This window comes from Anguilla rostrata, chromosome 6 (genome assembly GCF_018555375.3).
Source record: "Anguilla rostrata isolate EN2019 chromosome 6, ASM1855537v3, whole genome shotgun sequence".
NCBI lineage: Eukaryota > Metazoa > Chordata > Actinopteri > Anguilliformes > Anguillidae > Anguilla > Anguilla rostrata.
In genome coordinates, this window is record NC_057938.1 from 29,241,205 (window position 1) to 29,260,590 (window position 19,386).

Consider the following 19,386-nt stretch of genomic DNA (forward strand, 5'->3'; position numbering starts at 1 on the left):
TGACCTGCTGCCAGCCCCTTTTGTAGCATCTGTGCTGAAAAATGATAATAATAATAATAATAATTATAATAATAATAATAATAATAATAATAATTATAATAATAATAATAAATAATAATAATAATAATTATTATTAAAATAATAATAATTTAATGTGTCAGTGTGGTTACATTATGAGAAAGCAGGTAAATGAAAGGCATGTGATGCAGGTATAGACCTATTTAAATTACAGTGGATGTGATATTTCATTTTTCTATTTTTTATTAATTTGCTAAAATTTGCTAAAAACCTGTTTTCACTTTCTCATTATGGGGTATTGTGTGTAGATTGATGAGAATAAAAATTTAATTAATCAATTTTAGAATAAGGCTGTAACATAACAAAATGTGGAAAAAGTGAAGGTGTCTGAATACTTTTCTGAAGGCACTGTATCTTCCAGCTTCCTCTCTCATTTTGGCCGCTCTGGCTGTATCTGATTTGCTAGTTAGGATTGCTTTCTCTTGATGAGTTCTTGATCTTTAGAGGTGAAAAAATGTTCCCAGCTCCAGTGTTACCATAATGGGCTCTATCTTACACCCGGCGCAAAGCAGCACCAAGCGCAACGCAAGTGTCTTTGCTAGTTTCAGACCAACGCAGTTGTCATTTTCCCATCCAGCACCCACATTGTTTAAATAGCAAATGTACTTGCGCCCATCTGAGCGCTCATGTTGGTCTTAAAATGAGGTGTGGTCAGGCGCATTGTTGGCGGAATTTCAATAGCTTTTTGGTCACATGACCTACACACCTCAAACTACTTTCAGAGTCTCCACTGACCATGCATACATGATGCACAGCCTTTGCTTTGTCCATTTTCATCTCATGCTATTTTATATGAATTTTCAAAAAGCTATTGAATTTCCAAAATTTGAAATATTCATATAAAATAGTATGAGATGAAAATGGACAAAGCAAAGGCTGTGCAACATGTGTCAGTACTTGGTGAGCAATCCAATAGTGATTTGGGGTGTCTAGGTCATGTGACCAAAAAGCGATTGAATTTCCTAGCTTTGAAATATTCATATAAAATTGCATGAGATTAAAATGGACAAAGCCAAGTCTGTGCAACATGTGTTACTACTCGATGAGCAATCCAATTGGGATTTGGGGTGTCTAGGTCATGTGACCAAAAAGCTATTGAAATTCCTAGCTTTGAAATATTCATATAAAATTGCATGAGATTAAAATGGACAAAGCAAAGGCTGTGAACATGTGTCAGTACTCGGTGAGCAATCCAATAGGGATTTGAGGTGTCTAGGTCATGTGACCAAAAAGCTATTGAAATTTCTAGCTTTGAAATATTCATATAAAATTGCATGAGATTAAAATGGACAAAGCAAAGGTTGTGCTACCTGTGTCCATTGTTTGTGAACACTTTAAAAGTGGTTTGCATTGTGTCTCTACACCCCGGTACAAAGCAGGAAAGGGTCGGCGAGACTGGGTGTCCGAATATCTGTTGAATATTCAACTTGAAACCAACTTCACCTCGGTGATTATCCACCGTTAAACTAGAAAAAGTGGATTTGGACACGCCCTAAATGCACTTGCGCCATGCGCTTTAGACCGTGCGATTAGATCGTTAAAATAGAACCCAATATCTGCAACCCCAAAAACAAAATAAAAAACCAACATATGTTTTCATTATGAGAGTTCTAAAAATGTTACTTTATTTAATACGTGTTACATGTGTAACGACCCCTCCGTTCCTTCTGTCCTGCCGGTTGTGCTGTTGTCTTCTCCTCTTGCCTGCAGAGGCATGGCCTTTGGAGTGGAAGCGGTAATTACTGGGAACACCTGTGGTGAGGAGGGGCATATATGGCTGGACGGGACTGCAGTGTGGGAGATCCCTTCTCCCTGCGTACTTTTGGTGGCGGCTCCTAGCTTTCTGTTATTGTATTTTGGTTTTACGCTCAACACTCATACAGCCTATTTCCACACATCCACTCCCTATTTGACTTTAGTGGCTAAACTTACTTTCTAATAAATTTATCATTTGTTACTCCTTTAAGCTCGCATGTGTCTCCCCTTTGTTGCGGCCCCACATGAAAGGTCAGCACCACCTCCCTTTTGTTTATATTAGGAGTATGATCCTGTTTTTGGGGAGTAATTAATCTCCCCTTTATAGCTGAGTGGGTACATGCAGTTAGCTGAGATGACTCAATCCTTGACTAAATAATCTAATTGTAATTCACGTTCATGAAAAGGAATGAATTCCAGTAATCACTTAAAGGGGAATTTCACTTTATAACACTTCTGGAGTTATTTTCACATCTACCCGGGCTTTTGTGTGCACCTCAGACAGTTTTTAGGTTGCTTGCTTCAATATTTAGATATTTAGATATACCTGTGTAAGCAAAAACCCCCCCATCCAATAGAAGACCATTTAACATCAAACTCCACGTTAGACTCACTACTAACAACTTGTTAGTAGCTTCGGCTATTCTTTTCACAGGTGTGACCTACTCTGACATTTCCGATTGGTCAAGATTGATGAACCTTCAAATTCCCATGGCATCCATTTTCTATAGCCTGGTGGCTCAGGGTAACAAGAAGGCCAACAGGGAACTTCTGCATTGGATCAAGTCCATTACTAATCACTTGTGGTTTGCCTGCTCATCTTGTGGTGGAGATGTTGAAGTATAAGCATTAACTATAATATCTTTAACCCCTTAGCGCACAAGACAAATCTTGCCAATCCTTGCCCATTTAGGGGGTACCCTATTTAAAACTTTATAACTCCAGATGTGAACACCACAGAGACTTGAAAAATGGCTTAAATGAAGCAATTTGTACAATTTACAATACTAACGCAGATTAGTTTATATTCATAATTTTGGAAGAAATAAAGTGCCACAAATGCAATTGTCTAGACAAAAAATCAAAAAATGAATTTGCACTTTTTTAGTTTGCAATGAAATACTGAGAGATTGCATATATACAGCAGGTTAAACTATACATGTGCTGGATCAAAAACTTCTTGACCACAAGTTCATAAAATCTAAGGGTGGATATGTAGAACTACTATAGATGTATGAAGCAAAAACTAAGCAGTGTACCCAGCGCCTCCAAATCTATTCAAAATGTCTAAATTATACATCACAACATATTCCTGTATTTCAGTACAAATCAACTGTTTTGACTCAAAAAACTCACTGTTTCATCCTTTTCAAGTGGGAATTACAAGCTTTCAGTCAGTACAGTGGTCTGAAATATCTAGGGGTCCAGAAACATATCCAAAATATCTCCAAAACAGAATAAACTTTTTTTGTTCATTATAAAGCATATACATGAGCCCCCTATGAAGGTTTAAGATGAAACACTGCTATCAGATTTTTAAAATAATGCAAAAATAGTCACAGAATGCGGTACAGTACCTAAATGTGTAATAATTAACTCTTGTATGTATTTCTACACTCTGTACTCTCGTATGTTTTCTTGTATGGGGATGGGACGACATGAAAATAATTTTCAACCGTCCACCACATTTTGCAATGTTCCAACTCTCACGTCATCACTGTTGCATGCTTCACAAAAACTATTACACTACTAACTAACGCTTACATTACAGTGTGAAATAGCCACATTATATAATACCACTAACCTATTTAAAGACACTCAATTTAAAAAACAACGTATATAACCAAAATATTTTGAGCAGTAATACTTACATAGCAATTATGAAATCTTATCTATGTTCAGTATATGGAGACAGACACAGTAAATCAATGATACTGTTCTATTTGCTTCTGTTTTGCTCCAGAAAACGATGTCAGCTAGGTCTATCAGCAAACATATGGCTTAGCTATGCCCAAAAGTCCTCAATAACAATAGTATTTTCCAAGAAATTACGAAAAATCGTTGACCACGTTTCGTTAACGTTTCGGCTAGAAATAGCTTTACAAAATAAGTAATTGTACCTTACTGAACCCGTGTTCAGCAGTTGTCTACGATCATGAAAATGCACTTTTTGTACGTCGCTTTGGATAAAAGCGTCTGCTAAATGAATGTAATGTAATGTTAGGTGCAACATCTTTTACTGCTACCACAGAGTGAATTCGTAAGTGAATGCGATAAGAACATTTTCAGTTACGCTGACCTATAAAACGCTATTCCAAAAGCAAAATTAGACATGTTATACATCGTTAGAAAGCATATACTCTCACCTACTGAATAAATTAATTGCCAATCAAGCCAGACTGTACTAAACAACACATGTGGTATTACGCACAGCTATTTTGAAAGGTGCCCAGGCATCACAAATGCGCGTATATTTCATTTTTAAAACCTTTTTCTTGTTCGTTTCGTTATTCAGTGAGCAGCGTTTTCACTGCTGTATTGGCATATTTTAGGGCTATTGTCGGATTTATCTTGTTGCTATGACGGAATACGATTTTTTAGTGATGAAAGAATATTTTTATGAATGCCAAGATAGACAATATTGTCCATTATGTCATGGGTGGGGGGTGTAGTTGTAGATGAGACTGCAGGGAGGGGGTGTGTGTTAAATGAACGACCAGAGCGACAATGGTGGCGCTGCGAAACTCCGTATTCAGCATAGTTGTTGTGTATCGTCTACTAATGAAACTAAAATATTGCGTTTCTGTTTTTAACTCATACTTTGGTTGCAGTAGCACCGAATCTCTGAGTTCAGTAATCTCGGCACGCCGGCGTGCTGACCACTAGGGGCTTTGCGCTAAGAGGTTAAATTATATTGCACCTCATAAACTTTATTGGCCACCAGTCAGTCCTCCTATAAATTGATTTCACTTGTGCTTTTATTATTACAGTACAATTCAGTTTCATTATTTGAGTGAGGTTTACTCATGGAGCCTAAACATTTTTTGTCTCTGTTTTGAGATGAGTTGAATGTGCCTGTGGACAAAAAGAAAGTAGCCTAATACTTACCTGATTGCCTGTGGAAATAAGAATTGAACATTGTACATCGAACTGCCCCCTAGCCCAGCTTTGCCTCTTAGCAATTTTCTGACATGAAATCTTGCTCTTGTTGTACGTCGCTCTGGATAAGAGCGTCTGCTAAATGCCTATAATGTAATGTAATGTAATGCTCATTCTAACCAAGATTATCTTAGGAACATAATACTGCATGTGTCACGGTCACATCCTGGTCAGAGTTAGAGTTAGAGGAGTCAACAAGTATGCAATGAATGTAGTAGCTAGTGTAAATTTAGCTTTGAATGCTGTAATTTTACTGATTACAAGGTGCAGATTACAGTTAGATTATCTGCACCTTGTTATTCCAGTAAAATCTATACTGAAGGAAGTCGCCTGGGGAATGTAATTTTTGTTACATACTTTTCAGGAGAACCAAAATACTGCACAGAATTCTTCAAACAAGCAAAGACCTGGGTGGTAAAGAGGATCTCTGAGGAGAAGACATACCAGTTCAGGGAAGAATTGGTCAGGCCAGCCATCAAGCAGCGGGAGAATGACAGCATAATATATAAAGACACAGCATCGTCCAGAGTGACAACTCCAGGCCTGCCTAGCAATATTGCAGCCAGACAAGCCAGACAAAGCAGAGCTCTTGGAAAAGCACATAACCTTCTTCAGACCAACTACCTAAGACAGGGAAATAGGCTAGTTAAAGTAAAGCCCCTATGTGAGTAGCTGTGGCCACCATTACTCTTCTTTTTCCTCCCACCCGCCACCCAACCACCCCAGTCCCTTCCCATCCACCCTATCCCAGCCCCCCCCTCCCATGCCCCTCCAACCCATCCGCCCAACCCACCCCACTGGCCACAACAAATTTTCTGTTTGTTAGTCACTTATGTGCATTGAGGGATTTTGGTTACTATTTTTTATTTTCATTTATTGTGTAAGGGCAAAAAACAAGGAAAACATGTTTTTGTAATTCTTCTACAGGTGCCTTGCACGTTGCACGCTTGGGCGATCATGGCTTCCCACATCGAACGATCCCTCGCAGAGTCAATGATGTCTTGTACACTTAAGTCTGTTAGTTCTTTCACATCGTCCATATATTTTCTTCTTTGCCCTCCTCTTCCAAGTTTCCCAGGCATACGGCCTTGTCGTGTAAGACATTATATTTCTCCCTTTCTGATGACATGGCCCAGGAATTTAAGTTTTCTCTCATCTAATGTTCTCATTAATTATCTTTTTGTGTGGGCGCGTTGGAGTACTGCCTCATTAGTTACCCTATCTCTATATGATATTTTCACCATTCGTCTAAGGAACCAATATATTGAATAATTCCGGTGAGGCAACGCATCCCTGTCTAACTCCTCTTTTAATTTTAGTCCAATACACAATGTTCTCTTATGATAATTTATTCCTCTAATAAGTTGTGGGCATCCTCAACTTCCTTGAATCCCACATAGCTTGCATTTGGATCAGGGTATTTGTTACGAACTTCTGCCACAACACAAGATGGGAGTACCCGTCGTTGGCCACGACCCAGACATTCTCCCTTCAGAATCCACTCCAGAGTAAACCTGTACGCCACCAGCCTGTACTGACTAGAGAGACATAAAATACAAGTTCAGAATATAAAGGGGTCACCTATGAGGAAGTTCACCTATGGCAGTTGGTCCTGGAGATTAGGTAGCCAATTAGGTTTGTTTCCCAACCCTGCTCCTGGATTACCCCCTGACAGACATTTTTTGTTCCAATCCAGAAACAATAAAATTCTCAGAAAAATGTTTGAAAACTGATAATGTTCCAAGCTAACACCTTATCAGAAGGTACCTAGACTACCAGACCAAGCTATTACTTTCATTGCAGTTAAACAAGGACACAGCAAAAAAGTTTATGCACCCCAGAAGTCTGAGTGAAATTACACATACATTTCAAGCTGATCCATATGTCTTGGAAAAATACCCTGTATGCAAAAATAGACAGGTAGTGAGCTTAATCTCTAAATTTGGAAATCGTATAATCCACTAATTAACAACAACAACGACATGCTACTGCTGCTATATGTTAATTTACAATTTGGCTTTTTTGTATTGATATTTTATATTTTACCTTTTTTTGTAGACCTATTCTATACATTTTAGTTAGGCAGCAGTGTAGCATAATGGGTAAGGAGCTGATCTTGTAACCTAAAGGTCCCAGGTTTGATTCCTGGGTAGGACACTGCTGTTGTACCCTTGAGCAAGGTACTTAACCTGCTTTACTTCAGTATATATACAAGAGCACAGAAAAAAAGTTTATGCACCCCAGAAATCTGAGTGAAATTACACATAAATTTCAAGCTGACCCATATATATGGTTTTTACTTGAGATTTAAGATTGATGATTTCTGTGAAAAAATTAATAACATGCGTGAACTTGTCAACAATACCTGTCATTGACATTGATGTACAGTGTTGCACAGTGTACGTAGTGTTGCAAAGCTTTTTAAACCAACAAAGGTTGGCAAGACCCCTGGACCTGATAATATCAGTGGCAGGGTGCTTCAATCTTTTGCTCTGCAACTTAGTGGGATTTTTTCAAATCCTCTTCACACTGTCTCTTCAAATGCAGACAGTACCCAAAATATGGAAACATGCCACCATTGTCCCAGTAGCTACAAAAAGAAGCCCAATGTCCTGAATGATTTTAGACCAGTAGCTCTCACATTTTTGGTGATGAAAAGCTTTGAGAAACTGGTTAATTGCGAGTTACTGAAGCAGGTGGAGGCCAGTTAGATCCACTTCAGTTTGCCTATTGGGCTGGTAGAGGTGTCAAGGATGCCACACTCACTCTCTTACATCTCCCATTTCAACACCTGGGGGCCCCCCAAAACTCAAGGCTCTTTTATTTATTGACTTTTCTTCAGCATCTCACACTATCCAGCCATATCTACTTGCTGAGAAACTGCTCTCTGATTTTAACATAAACTACAAGCATTGTTTCTCCTGAGTATTTTTTCCATTGGGTTCAACAAGAAAATTAATCAGGAGAAACAATACTTGTAGTATCTATTGCATATCTTGCAGAAGCACGGTGGTTTGAGGCTCATTTGATACCTTGGACCCTTGATGACTTAAAGCCATTTAGACAACAAATGTGTTCCATGCTGTATCAGCATAATTTACAGCTGAATCTAGTCCCACCCCCCAATTACCATCGAGATCCATTCAAATGCAAAGAGTTTTTGTATCGCTTGTAGGACAACCTGAAAATAAGATATCCAGACTCTGATGATGTTGATAGGTCATAGACATCAGAAAGTCATGGCACGCAAATGATATGCAACCAAATACAAAACATGACTCTTTTATTTGACATTATGTTAATTTGTCCACTGTATAAGTGAATTTCCCTGTTTCTAGCTTTTCCCCAAACAGTTCACTGCAACAAAAGTAAACAAGCAAATGGTGGCACAGGAGGTCTCAGGAGTGCATTTGTTTAATTCTTGCTCATTTTCTGACCAATGATTTGTTGTTAAGACCATTAAAAGCTTAATTGTTTTGCCATTTTGGGCTTGGCCCATTTGTTTTGCCCCGCAGTGCTCCTCCCAGACTAAACTGCGTCAGCTCAAACCTGCCACCAGACTAGCTGTTCAGGACTAGCTGCAATGGAAATCAAATATTGTTCAGAAAGATCTTCCCAACACTGTTGCAGAAGTTCCACAAATGTGTTGCACTTGTAGGTTGCTTTGCTTTCACCATTCTGTCCAGTTCAACCCAAACCTGCTCCATGGGGTTTAAGTCCAGAGACTGTGCTGGCTATTCCATTATTTGAAGCCTACCGTCTTGTTCTTTTCTTCTAAGGTATTTTTGACATAGCCTGGAGGTATGTTCTGTGTCGTTATTTTGCTGTAGGATGAACCCCTGGCCAACTATGCGTTGGCTAGAGGGTATTGCATGACACGGCAAAATGCTGTGGTAGCCCTTTTTGTTGAGGGTGCCAGTCACTCTGTGCAAGTCGCCAACTCTGGATCCAGCAAAAGAGCCTCAGACATTCACGCTTCCTCCTCCATGTTTGACAGTTTGTGTCACAGACTGAGGAACCATCCTCTCACCTACTCGACGGCGTACAAAAACACTGCGTGATGAACCAAAGATTTAAAATTTTGATTCATCGGTCCATAAGACCTTCTTCCAGTCTTCAGTAGTCCACCGCTGGTACTTCATGGTGCAGGAAAGCCTCTTTTTCTTATTTTGCCATTTTAGCAATGGCTTTCGTACTACCACTCAACCTGTCAAACCTGCAGCTGGAAGTCTTCTCTTCACAGTTGAAACTGAGACTTCTTTACTTCGACCACTGTTAAGCTGTGCTTTAAAATGTTGTCCTGTGAGCCGCCTATCACACTGTTGACTCTCAGAAACTTGTCTTCTGATTCTGTTGTGGCATTGGGTCTGTCGGACCTCTTCCTGTCAGAGTTTACTCCAGTTTCCAAGTGCCTTTCGATGATGTAGGAAACTGTACTCACTGACACCTTGGCTTTCTTTGCAATTTCTCAAAAGGAAAGACCTTCACTTTTAAGGGTTATAATGGTCTGTCTGTCTTCCTTTGTTAATTGCCTTTTTCCTCATCATTATGGTAGCAATATACTACTTCCTGCAGTGCAATATTGTCCAAATAATGCTTTGGAGGGTGTAGTAATACAGTCTGTTCCAACACTGATTTTATACAGACAGAGGGTTTGTAAGTAATCACCGAAAGTTGGGACACCTGTAGGAATTGTTTGCATCAACTTTCAAGGCTTAATTTACTTCCATTGCTGCAGAAAAGCTGGAAGCTGTTAACCCATTACTTGTTCCCTGATAAAGGCCTTTTTTTATAATTCTGAAATTTACATTATTTTTCAGTTTTTGGTAACCTAAACTTTTTTTTGTAAACCTCCGGCAGTTTACCACTTACCTTTGTACCATTTCATGGCCTTCACTGGATTTAAACTGCTTAAATTTCAATAAAACTGGAAAAATGGGGGTGTTCAAAAACGTTTGACCAGTAGTGTGTGTCTATGTCATAATAATAATAATAATAATAATAATACATTTATTTTATATAGCGCTTTTCATAGACTCAAAGATGCTTTACAACACAGGGAATACAAGCATAATTATCAACAAAAAAAAAGACAAAGATACAAAGATACAGTAAAAACATACAATACAGAAAATGTAGTAGGACCAGTGGTGCAGCGGTGGTAGGAGGGGGTGTGATGGACAGAGGGGGAAGACAGACATCAAGGGAAGGCTAGGGAAAAGAGGTGGGTATTAAGGCATGATCTGAAGGAGGTGAGTGAGTCTGAGGTACGGATGTCAGGGAAGAGGGCATTCCAGAGTTTGGGGGCGGCAACTGAGAAGGCGTGGTCGCCAAAAGAACGTCGCTGAGAGGGGATGGTGGTGAGGAGGCCAGCAGTGGATGAACATAACTGTCTGGGTGGCTGGTAGGGGAGCAGGAGGTCAGAGAGGTATGTGGGTGCGAGGCCATTTAGGGATTTATAGACTAGGAGGATGAGTTTGAATGTGATGCATGATGTGATTGGGAGCCAGTGTAAATCTTTCAAGACAGGGGTGATGTGAGACCAGGAGGATGTGTGGGAGAGTATTCTTGCAGCCGAGTTCTGAACCAGTTGCAGTTTGTGTAGGAGGCGGGAGGGAAGACCAGTGAGGAGTGCGTTACAGTAGTCGTGTACAGTCGTGTAGTTTTGTGAGCTGGGGGTTTTGGTCCGATGAGAATGATTTCAGTTTTTTCACAGTTGAGTTTGAGAAAATTGTGTTGCATCCAGGATTTGACGCGTGTCAGGCAGTTTTCAATGATGGCAGTGGGTGGCTGATTAGTGGATGTAGAGCTGATATAGATTTGGGTGTCATCTGCATAGAAATGGAAATTGATACCAAAGCTGTGGAGGATGGGGCCATGGGGAAGCATATAGATGATGAAGAGGAGGGGACCAAGAACAGAGCCTTGTGGGACACCCTGAGTGACAGTGGCAAGATCTGAGGTGTGACCATGGATAGATATGAATTCTGACCTATTTGTGAGGTATGAGTGAAACCAGTTGGGAGATGGGCCAGTAATACCTAGGTGGACCAGACGGGTGAGGAGGATGTTGTGGTTAACTATATCAAAAGCAGCACAGAGATCCAGGAGGATGAGAATGCTATATGCACCAGAGTCAGAGAATATGAGGAGGTCATTTACAACTTTGGGGAGGGCTGTTTTCTGTGCTGTGATGGGGTTGGAAGTCAAACTGAAGGGGCTCAAAGAGGTTATTGTCAGACATATAAGAACAGAGTTGGGAAGCAATAACTTTTTCCAGGAGTTTGGAAATAAATGGGAGGTTGGAGATGGGACGTTACTTGGAGAGGGTGTTTGGGTCCAGGCCAGACTTTTTAAGGACTAGGCTGACGGCAGCAGTTTTGAAGATGAAGGGGACAACACAGTGGGTCAGGGACAGGTTAATGAGCTTGGTGATGTAAGGGCAGAGAATAGGGAGGCAGGCTTTAATCAGGGCAGTGGGGGTGGGATCTAGGGAGCAGTCAGTGAATCACAGTCAATCTGGGTGAAGGTAAAACCGGGGGGGGGGAGAAGTTGCGGTGGCAGTAGTAGTCGGGAGTGGTTCATCTAAAGGGGGTGTGGATGAGGTGAGAGTGTGGTGTATGTTGGTGATTTTGGTAGGGAAGTACTCCAGGAAGGAGTTGCAGAGTGATGTGGAGCCAGATGTAGTATTATTTTCAAGGAAATGTATATATATATATATGTATATATATATATATATATATATATATATATTAGGGCTGTCAAAGTTAACGTGATAACGCGTTAATGCGAATTCGTTTTAACGCCACAAATTTTTTAACGCGTGTTAACGCACGTTCTGTTATGATGAACATTTGCCCAACCCTTATGTTGCGTTCAAGACAACTCGGAACTAGTAAAAAATGAGGTACGACTTGTGAAAAAAGCAACTGAACGGTCGTAGAACTCGAATTATAGGTCGGAAATTCGAGCATCATTTCTGAGCTCTGACTTTTCCGACTTCTGGATTGGTGATGTCACATTATGATAAATGGCGGCATTTGTAGTTCATGGTAAGAAAGAAAAATTGTGTATTTAGGCTTTTCATGCATTTTCATTTGGGTGTGTGATTATGTGATATGCGTTAGTATCGTTTATGTTTCCCATTCATTATAGCAATATGTGAAATTTAAAAGTTACGATATCCATCGACAACTTTTTTCGCGAGCCAGCTTAGCTAGAAAATGTTATTTTGCTCAGAAATAAATGCTGCAAATGATATAACGAAACACCTGGCTGACAGTGATATCATATTTACATTTCAGTACATTTCAGCCTAATATACTCCTTAACAATAAAATAAAGCAGCGTTTTCTGTGGGAATCCATGTTTTCCCAAGTAAAACAGCACAAACACAGTCTTTCATTGTCTGGGCATATTGTTCAGAAGAAGGGAGCTGCCCTGTCGTCCGACAATGTAAACAGGCTTGTCTGTTTAAGCAACTGGCTCGGTGCAAAGAAACAGAAGTATAGCCTAACTGTTGTATCCAAAGAAATGGAAGTATAGACTAACTGCAATATCCTAGTTTGAGTCCTAGTTCTGTATTATACTCCCTTTCCACTGTTTCCTGCTCACTTTATTTATTGTTTGTTTTATTTTGTATCATCCTGTTTTGATCCCACATAGTAGAAGAGGATGTTTTTGTGAGCCTTTATTTTCCCCATGTGAGGCTGGACACAATTACGTTGTGTTATTTGCTTTAGAAGTGCAAGGGATCCAGGGAATGATCTTTGAGTAATGGAAAATTTAGCAGACCAATGTAACTGTTGTACAATGTGTCTGTTGTTGCGATGCATTGAGGTCCATCGTTTTGTGTTAATGCTTAAAAAAACGGGATGTTTTAGTGAACCTTTTTTAAGCGTAAAGTTGGACACACTACATTGTGTGAGTACTCATATTACTACGTAATGTTAAATTTAGCAGGTCAATATGCCAATCTGTTGTTGCCTGTTGGGCTCGAGTGTGCCATGTTATGATTTGAGCATATTTTGTTATGCTAAATGCAGTACCTTCGAGGGTTTCTGTACAATATTTGTCATTGTTTTGTGTTGTTAATTGATTTCCAATAATAAATAAACATACATTTGCATAAAGCAAGCATATTTGTCCATTCCCATGTTGATAAGAGTATTAAACACTTGAAAAATATCCCTTTAAGGTACATTTTGAACAGATAAAAATGTGCGATTAATCGTGATTAACTATGGACAATCATGCGATTAATCGTGATTAAATATTTTCATCGATTGACAGCCCTAACATATATATAAATCTGTCTCTAATCTATTGTTTTAAAATTACCTCTGATGTGAACAAACTAGATGCCCTAATTGACTTGCCAAAAGAAATGTATGGTAACATGAAATGGGCGGAGTTGTCTGAGTTTGAATATCTTTAGCTTAGGTGTACGTAAACTTTTGGCCTTACCTGTATATATATCCAGCTGTATAAATGGATACAAGATAAATTCTATATAAAAATTGTGTAATCGCCCTGCTAAATGTAATGTAATGTAATGCTTTGCAATTATGAGGTTTGAATCTTTGATGGAGCTATTGTCACTAATGTTACCATAATGGGGAAAGAGCGTTGGACAACACTGTTGACAGAGGCAGTCAAACATTCGATTACAACAACTGACAAGGACAAGAATCTTGATCCCAGTGCATTCCACACTTTCTTTTTCACAGCATTTGACAATAGACTATTGTTAAAATGTGTAGGTCTACAGGCTACAAGTACCACTGTATAAGCTATGTTAATGTTGACAGTCACCTTCCAAAACTGTATAAAAATCCCAGAAATCACTAAAACAGACACCCAGCCTTACTGATTGATAACCTATATCCTAATGACATCATGTAATCCCCAACGTTACTATATGAAATTATTTTTCTCGTCATTATGCTGTATGATTGGGGTGTTATTTGGCATGTTTCGTAATTTTGGGGGAGTTGCAATCGGGGAAGAAGGGCCCTGGGAGATGACCAAGAGCCGGATGGCCACTCTGACAGAGTTCCGAAGTTGGGAGAAATGGGAGAAACTTCCAGAAGAAGTTTCTCCATGAGAAACAAGATTCTCTGGTCTGATGAAACCAATATTGAACTCCTTGGCCACAATGCCAAGTGTCATGTCTGGAGGAAACCAGGCACCGCTCGTCACTTGACCAATACCATCCCTACGATGAAGCATGGTGGTGGCAGCATCATACTGTGGGGATGTTTTTCAGCGGCAGGAACTGGGAGACTAGTCAAGATTGAGGGAAAGATGAACAGAGCAAAGTACAGAGAGATCCTTGATGAAAACCTGCACCACAGTGCTAAGGACCTCAGACTGGGGCGAAGGTTCACCTTCCAATAGGACAATGACCCAAAGCACACAACGAAGACAACACAGGAGTAGCTTCAGGACAAGTCTGTGAATGTCCTTGAGTGGCCCAGCCAGAGCCTGGACTTGAACCCAATCAAACATCTCTGGAGAGACCTGAAAATAGCTGTGCAGCAACACTCCCCATCCAACCTGACTGAAAAAGAATGGTAGAGACTTTGGCAACTATATTTGAACGCGGGCTTAAATGGGTTAATATACAATTTTTAGCAGAGTAAATAAAAGTATGTAACACTCGATCAGTGTCCTCATCAAAGTTTTTATCTTTGATTAATGGTGTTAGACCATTAATCATGTTTGTCCCATTAATGTATGCTTGTGGGTCACATAAAGTTTAGCCAAATAAGTACAATTTCTTATTTAAATAAGTAGAATTTCTTTTACAATGTAAAATTATTTTTAAATTGTATTTTGAACACAATTTTCTAAACAAAATGATAATAATAATTTGTTTTATTAATGCACTTTTCCATACACCTAAAGCACTGGATGCAGACAATTGTTCAAACATACAGTATAGTCATTTTTACAATTTTAGGTGTAACAGCTGAATTGTGCTTTATTTCTACTATATTGGCATTTCACTTTAATGTGACACAAGATTTGAATGACCACATTCTCTTCAGATGGTAAGATGAAAAAACACAGGGCCATTAAATAATTTAGGAAACATAGGGCAGCATTGCTTTGGAATATAGCTTGTTTAATTTGTGTAAGCTAAGCAAGTTTTAATTAATGGCTTATAGACTGTGCTTTGTAGCTATGCGTGAGTGACTTGGCATTTTTGTACATTGAAAATATGTTTTTGGTGAGATACCGTTTCTTTTTGTAATGTGCTTGTTATGAGTAACTGATAATAATGCATATAAATGTATGAATCATAAGATCTGGAGAGACACATGCATATACATACATAGCCTCCAAGTTAAATTGTACATTATAACTGTTAGCTGGGGTATGGGTAATAGCTTAGGCAGGTAAATTTCATGATTGGTGACAAAGAAAATGATAACCTTAAATATCAGTTCCCCACTATTACCCCCTGAAGTGATCATTTTTCTTTTGAATGCTTGTAGAGAAGTAATCCTTCTTCGACTCAGTGCATGTACTATTGTCATTAGTGAATAGGTTTGCCAGTTTATCCAGTTTGTGGTCCTGACCAGGCAATTTAATTTAAGTAATTGATGGAAGAACCAGTTCTTTGTAATGAATTTTCACGTCTGGGACTCCCTGATCTTACATCGGTTTCGAGGTGGTTTCCCCGTCATGGCAGTTCCGAGGAGATTCCCCCGGTTCAACATCTCCATTGTTTGGAAGCTAGGTAGCTAACATCAACATTATGGGTGGTGGGTGGAAACTGCTAGCAGCTAACTGGCTTACTGTAGTTAACTTTTAACAATAGTTAAATTCACTGGCTAGCTAGCTAGTGTTCAGTATTTTTTAGTTTTAATTGTAAGTTAGCAGCACAGTAGGCTGCTAGGTAGTGTGCTGATGTAAATATCTGAAGAATTGCTAGTTAGACTAGCTACTAGAGAAGCAGCTAGTTAGCTGTCCAGTCCGTTTTTGATGATGCCATATATATATATAAAGCTAGCTAGCCCTGCAGCCGGGTTAAAGAGTAATTGCAGTCACAGTTTCAGCCTGGCTCTGCCTACTACACAGTTCTGAAAAATGTATCCTGGGGTGGGTGAAGTAGGTGTGTCCATCTCATTTGCATAAAGTATTTTATATGCAAATTATTTGTGCAGCGTAGGCGCATGAAACTCGGATCAAACTGTCAAACATGCCGTTGCAGAACAAATACGAACCAGCAATTACATGGTCTATTTTTCGTCTCAAATGTTTTCAGAAACATATTTAGTGGACCATTTGGGTGGAATATGAGAGAGTTTATGAACAGGCCATTATGTTCCTTCGGTTTGAGAAGGGTTGGGCCAAAACCACTCTAGCCAATCAGGTGTCAGCACTGTTCCATCGTATTAAAAAGTAAAACGAATCATTTGTGAGTGCCACCAATTTTCAGACTAGATATCTTGATTGACATCTGCATGACATTGTAGTATCTCCGAATGGAATGCAGAAAGCATTTTTCAAACATTAGAGGACTGGAACAAGACATTTTTTTTACCATTTCTTTTCGGATAAAATTATATTAGTTCAGAAATGTTTAAAGGGGAATTGCACTTTATAACACTTCTGCTTCTGATGACTGATATTGTCAATTGTCAATGTCAATTTCGTTTCGCGGAAAATCAAGAAGAAGCAAGAAGCAAAACATTCCGTTAACTTAGCGTTGAAATCGAACAAACTAATGTCTGCTAGCTTTTGTTTGATGTGATATCGGTGTAATAATGAGGTGCAATAATGAGGTGCATGTACCCGGTTGTTATAATGCCCCCGTTAAACTTGACTTGAAAGCACATTTTCATAGTTTTCCACGCAATGCAACTTTGTGCCAGACCTGGATGGGTGTAATCAGACACCCCAACATAACAGCCAAAGTAGTTCGCAAACAAGGACTAACGTCGGGCACCCACCACACGCGTCGCGTAAGCAGCACGGCGAAGCAGCACGGCGCGGCGCGGCGCGTAGTGTGTCTCCACTGGTTCCGTTTGTGTCGCGCAAAGGCTTGCTTAAAGCTCTATATTCCTAGTAGCTCTCGCAGTTTGCAGTGGGATTACATCGTGTATTTCACGTTAGTTCAGGACTGTTGATTATGGGTAAGTGAATACTTGGTGAGAGACCTTTTTCAGTCTGTTAATTTGGTAATATTTTTTAACACATGTAAATACGTGAGAAAGTAAACGCTTTAAAGAATTACCATAAGATTAAATCGCAATGTAGCCTGCATAATAATCAATCTCAAACTGTATTAATTTATTTGCTTGGTTAACAAGCGTGCCAATTTCACGAAGAATATGTAATGATCATAATAATAATAAATAATCCATAATCAACCATTGGGAATTCCCGTGTCGTCTTGTCATTCACGTCAAAACGTGTATAGGATCAGATTTAGTAAAATCAGCTAATCATTAAAAGATAGCGGAACAGTTTAATCTTGAAGGGATATGAACACCACAACGCCATGAACACCGTAAGCTTTGAAGTACAAGTGCAATAAAGGCTTGCTTACAACTTCATTTATAAAATAGGTGCATTTTCATCGGCAAGACCACTAAATAATCTGATTTTTTAAAGCTCTGTGGATTATCTGATTTTTATTAACAAGCCCTTTTTGAAAGCACGGTGAACGAAGACTTCGGAGAAGTCAAATAGACTGAGCAACGGTTGGTTAAAAACTACCTTCCAACACTCGAGCTAACAAACTGCTGCTCGGTGCATTCACTTCTACATCATTCAATAGGCTACGTCTTTCTGTGGTGTATTTTCAAATTTACCCCACCCCCTCCGCAAAATAAGATAGCGAAACTAAGTTTACCTTTTCCCCAGTTTTTTTTTTTTTTTTTCTGCAAGGACAATACAAAAACGAAAAGGCTTGTATTTTTTTTAGCTGCTTATAAAATATCTGGGAGGTAACTAGGGACACACCCCCAGTAATATAAGGATGAAATATAAATCAGAGCATGTATACCTAGCATTTTAGAGCATATTTCTGTGTATAAACAGGCCATCGTGACGCGCGACAAGCCGAAAAAATAGAACAGAAGCGAAAATCTACGCTTCAGTTCGCTTGTGTCGCGCGAGCTTCGCAGCCGGTTCGCGTTCGCATCTGGTGGAGACGACGTCGCCCGCTGCCGTTGTAATAACAGTACAGTACAACTACACTTCAGTTACGCGCGTAGTGCGCTCGCGGTCGATACGCGTGCGGTGGGTGCCCGGCTTAATGGTATGCAGTGACCACTTTGAAGGCACCGACTACCAAGGCGACCGTCTGAAGCCTGGAGCTGTACGTACCGTTTTTCCATTGTTGGTCGAACCGCTCGAGGTAGGTACTATGCGGGCTGGCTGACGCTATCGCGTCTGTGTGTGATACATAGGATGTCTACCACCAGTTGCCATTTGTCCGGGAAATAGCATGTGGTTCCTCAATCTCGGTCCACTCCTGACTCGCTCTCGCACGATCAGCCTGAAAATTAGCCAGCTTTTATTTTGTGTATTCCGGCTTGAATCGATAGGGCACAACAATCCCATGATCAAAAACAAAATCTTCGTCCTCAGACATTTTCGGTTTCGCTAGCTAGTAGTCATATAACACTATTTCTATGACTAACCTAATGTTATTGTCTGCAGGTACGCCCACATCAGAAGTCGCACAATGATATGCATCCTCGAGTTCGACACTAAACTGCCTGGGACTACTTCCTGCATTTGTAAAGGAAAACAACAAAACAGCGTAAAATATTAGCATAATGAAATATGTAATCGGAAAATGAAGGGCGACTCATTCATTAGAAGGACAATATCAGTCATGAGAAGCAGAAGTGTTATAAAGTGCAATTCCCCTTTAAATAATAGCACAGATTAAAATGTTTCATTCTGAAGTAGGCATATAAATATGTTTACAGTTAGAAGCAAGCTGAGAAGCAAGCTAAGTAGGCAGCGTGTTGTATGAATGAAACAAATGTAGCTATACAGCTAGCTACACCATATTTTGGTTATCGGTAGTCTAACAGTTTACAAATTCAGTCCAAGGTTTTATGACCTACCTTGTAATGATATGCTGCATTCGGGACAATTTACTAAATCGGAACGTCCAACCTCCTATTAGGAAAAGTACAATGGAACGCCACTTGATGTCACAGTTCCAAGTAGGAAACTTGGACAACGCCAACTTCAGGAGCTGTATGACGTCTCGCAAACATGGCGGTATGCCTAGCAAACTACATAACTACAGAATTAAATCGTCTCAAGACGATTTTAAGATATTAAAATACACCATTGAGTAAAATGTCCTGCATGGCACAAAAATAAAACATGTTATGCTCGCAGAGACAGGTGTGTAAC

At 39.6% G+C, this 19,386-nt stretch overlaps 1 protein-coding gene across 1 annotated transcript in view; it reads left to right on the forward strand.

Annotated features, from left to right (window-relative positions):
- The window catches only part of LOC135257879 (saccharopine dehydrogenase-like oxidoreductase), a 385,462-nt gene that overhangs the window by 224,124 nt on the left and 141,952 nt on the right, over positions 1-19,386 (forward strand). The window lies entirely within an intron of this gene.